At 44.6% G+C, this 3,857-nt stretch overlaps 1 long non-coding RNA gene across 1 annotated transcript; it reads left to right on the top strand.

Moving 5' to 3' along the window:
* The first annotated feature begins 1,149 nt into the window (after positions 1–1,149).
* LOC309685257 lies at positions 1,150–3,269 on the top strand. Its single transcript, XR_014270413.1, has 3 exons — positions 1,150–1,265; positions 3,032–3,164; positions 3,252–3,269. It is a non-coding gene; the product is annotated as an uncharacterized lncRNA (long non-coding RNA).
* The last annotated feature ends 588 nt before the right edge of the window (positions 3,270–3,857 follow it).

Raw genomic sequence — 3,857 nt, 5'->3', positions numbered from 1 at the left:
ATTATTACTGGTTTTAGACAGCCTTGATATTTATTTGAAACATTTCCTGGAACTATGAAGAGAAAGCTTGCCTCTTCTCAGGTGAATTAGATGTATGTTATGAGATCATATGGGAATGTGTTGTTTCATGCTAGTTTAGGAAAGTTTTAGGAAACTTGGGTAGAACGTGGTGTGATCCGTTTCTGGGTTGGCTTTTGTTTGGTGGTGGTGGATTTTTGTTGTTTTTTTGTTTGGTGTCCACAGTACGCCCAGTCTTGCACCGTACAGCAGACAGTTCGAAGCAATGCTGTGTTTGGAAAGACGGTTCATTTTAGTTAATGCTTACTTAGCAACTGGTGGCATCAGGGGTTGAACACAATCCTGCCGGGGTTTCAGTGTATCTCAAAGCAGTTTGCTTACTCTGTAGTGCTTTGTGATCCTAAATGCCTTGGCCACGTGCATCCCATGTCCTCTCTGTTTTCCCCTTTTGCTGTTGGCTGTGCTCGGTGAAGGACCTGAGGGCCATTCACCCATTTCACCCAATTCACCCATTAATCAGTCTCTGACAAGATGAGAAGAGGAGGTGGCAGGAGCTTATGTGGTTTGAAAGAAGATTGTTCCTCAGTAAGAAGTTCTCGTAGTTCCCAGCGAGGGATGTGCGTTCACTCTGGCGATGTGCCTCTAGATCATACCTCTCGACAGAGCTTTAGCTGCTGCGATGGCGTGACTTCTCTGACTTCATCAGTTCTGTGACCAAGACACGGAGGAAAGAGCTTTGTGTGCATGCGTGCTGCGTTATTTCAGATATCTCTTTGTAGATATATATTTAGGTTTATAAAGAAACCTTGACATTGCAAGGAAGTCTGCAAAACACATTTAGATCTGAATGATGTTAGGGAAATGCTAGAGTTTGAAAACGTGCCTGGTCTGTACCGCCAAACTTAGCTGTTGGGGTTTGACACTGAATTCTCTTGCATGTCATTTGTAGTTTCTATTTATTGTCACAAATAAGCTCATGGGAAATATACACGGTAAAATATGCTTATTATGTGAGATATAGAGTGTCTTTCATATTTAGCTATAATGTATGTTTTTATCTCAAAATGACCCTTTGTCTCTTCTGTTGTTTCCCCAGGGTTTGAAAAACTGTGACGAGAGGTACACTTTAGATCTCACGGGAGGAGTCTTTCCCTTGAGAGGGCAGATCAGCAGTATTAAACTACTCAGCTGTCAGACCGTAGAAAAATTTCTCAGCCCTGTTGACAGAGAGGATAGCATTATTGAAGGTTTGTTCTGATGCCTGTGTTTGATTATTTTAAAATACGTGGGTTTGGAATGTAAGCAATGGATGCTGTTCTGGCCACAGGGTCTGAAAGCCTTAAATATCTGTACAGACTGGATTGTTGGGATTATTGAAAAAGACAAACCATGTGCTTAAGTTATGTGAGACTTCTTTAAGGTAAAAACTAGGTGAGTTTTCACGCTTGCTGACATGCTCTAGCGATGTATGGTGGGGTCATCTGTATACTGCTGGTCAGGCATTTTATTCCTTCAGCTGTCACCTTGGAACAATAAGATCATTCTCTCCACTGCTTTGGAATGTTATCTGAATCTCTTTTTGCCCTGTTCAAACCTGTTTGCGTGTCTACTTCCAGATGGTAGTCCCTCACAGGTGGTGTTCCCCAGGGCTCAGTACTGGGGCCTGATGTCTTTAATACCTACCTTTATTAATGATCTGGACAGGGGAATGGAGCGCACCCTCAAGAATTTTTCAGAGGACACCAAGCTGAGTGGGAGCCTTGATCCGCTTGAGGGTAGGAAGGCTCCACAGAGGGATGTGGACAGGCTGGCTGGCTGGACTGAGGCCAACGGTCTGAGGTCCAACAAAGGCCAAGTGCCAGATCCTACGCTTGTGTCATAACAACCCCATGCAACAGTACAAGCTTGGGGAAGAAGTTCTCAGGATCACAGCCATCGAGGGGAGAGAGAGCACTTCACAGCAAAGTTTCTAATTGATATCGAATGTGATGTTCGTTGTATGAAATCGACTTGTTGGCCAGGTCGGGTCAAGTGCCCGGGTGTCGCTCCTCTATGATTCTAAGAGTGGCTGGAAAGCTGCCTGGTGGAAAAGGACCTGGGGGTGCTGGTCGACAGGCATCTGAATAGGAGCCGACAGTGTGCCCAGGTGGCCAAGAAGAGCAATAGCATCCTGGCATGTCTTAGAAATAGTGTGAGCGGCAGGAGTCGGGAAGGGATTGTCCTGCTGTACTCGGCACTGGTGAGGCCACAGCTTGAAGACCGTGTTCAGTTTTGGGCCCCTCCCTGGAAGAAAGACCTTGAGGTGCTGGAGCATGTCCAAAGAAGGGCAATGAAGCTGGTGAGAGGTGTAGAGCACAAGTCTTGCGATGAGCGGCTGAGGGAACCGGGGTTGTTTAGCCTGCAGAAAAGAAGGCTGAGGGGAGAGCTTCTTGCTCTCTTCAGCTACCTGAAAGGAGGCTGTAGTGAGGTGGGGGTCAGTCTCTTGTCCCAAGTAACAGGATGAGAGGAAATGAGCTCAAGTTGTGCCAGGTCTGGTTTAGAATGAGTATTAGAAACAAATTCTTCACGGGAAAGGTTGTAAAGCGTTGGAACAGGCTGCCCAGGGAAATGGTTGAGTCACCATCCCTGGAGGTACGTAAGAGACCTGTCGCTGTTAGGTTAATGGTTGGACTCAACGATCTTAAGGGTCTTCATCTGAAATGCCTTTGGATTAAGAGAACTGGTGTTGTGTGTGTAAGTGTGGAGGTGTGAATGTTGTGAATAGTTTATGTTAAAATCTCTATTCCAATTTCTGGTTTGTCAGGGTTTCTTTGTTTATTTGGTGTGATAATTGTGGTCTTTCGTTTGGAATATGCATGGAAAGGAGCTATTCTTAAAACTCGTCATTGAGTCAAAGCTGGAAGTGAATAATGCCAGCTGTGTGAGACAAGCATATACGATCGAAAAGTGGTGTTTTAAAAATATCAGATCTACCCTATTTTCTGCAAATAAAACAATGTCTTCTCTTTTACAGCAATATATCCTGACATCAGTGTAGCAGTCTTCAGTTGGCAAGTGCAAACATACGGTCAAGGCAAACCATCTACTTATTTGGGCGTATTTGACATTAACAGCTGGTATCATGCTCAAATGCCAGACTCGCTAAGGTAGATTTTTATTAAGTTGCTTTCAATATCCCTGCAAATAATTCATTTGAACGTCGGCGTTTAGCTGACGCCCTTGTTTTCTTTAAGGCCAGAAGAGTTCCTTCATGATTGCCCCTATTTTGCTTTGTGGTCACTGGAGACTGTGACAAGCATGACTTCTCCCGAGCTCCTTTTGGATATTCTGGTACATGAGCGCAGTCTACGTCGGGAAGTTCCTCCTTTTTATCTACCACCGGAGCAGTTTTTTAATCCGAGTGCCTGTACTTTTGGTAGGTATTTCAGTGCTTTTAAGAGCGATAAGCTTAAAATGAGATGCTATTTCTCGGTTCTCTTGTTCATTGTCTGTCACACAAAAACCAAACCCAACCCCCCACACCCCCAACCCAACTCTGATGACGTTGTACTAACGAGGTATTTCCTCTTGTGAAATATATCTGGCAGTCTGCGGAGTTTTGCTGCTTTTGTGACGTAGCCTGTGAAGTGGTGCTGGTTATAGAAGGAAATGACTTGGAACTGAAGCTCAAAGTACTCAGTTCTATCTTTCCAGATACTGCTATGTAAACAATGTAAACTGGTCATAACATAACTGAGAGAGTCTGGAAGGTTGTCAAACGTTTGTTGTTTCTGCAGATGGCACGTGCTTGCTGAACTCCGGAGTTGTTCACATGACTTGCACCAGCTTCCAGAAGGAGG

The sequence above is a fragment of the Vanellus vanellus genome, assembly GCF_965231255.1.
Source record: "Vanellus vanellus genome assembly, contig: HAP1_SCAFFOLD_36, whole genome shotgun sequence".
Taxonomy (NCBI): domain Eukaryota; kingdom Metazoa; phylum Chordata; class Aves; order Charadriiformes; family Charadriidae; genus Vanellus; species Vanellus vanellus.
This window is presented reverse-complemented; position numbering and strand designations above follow the sequence as displayed.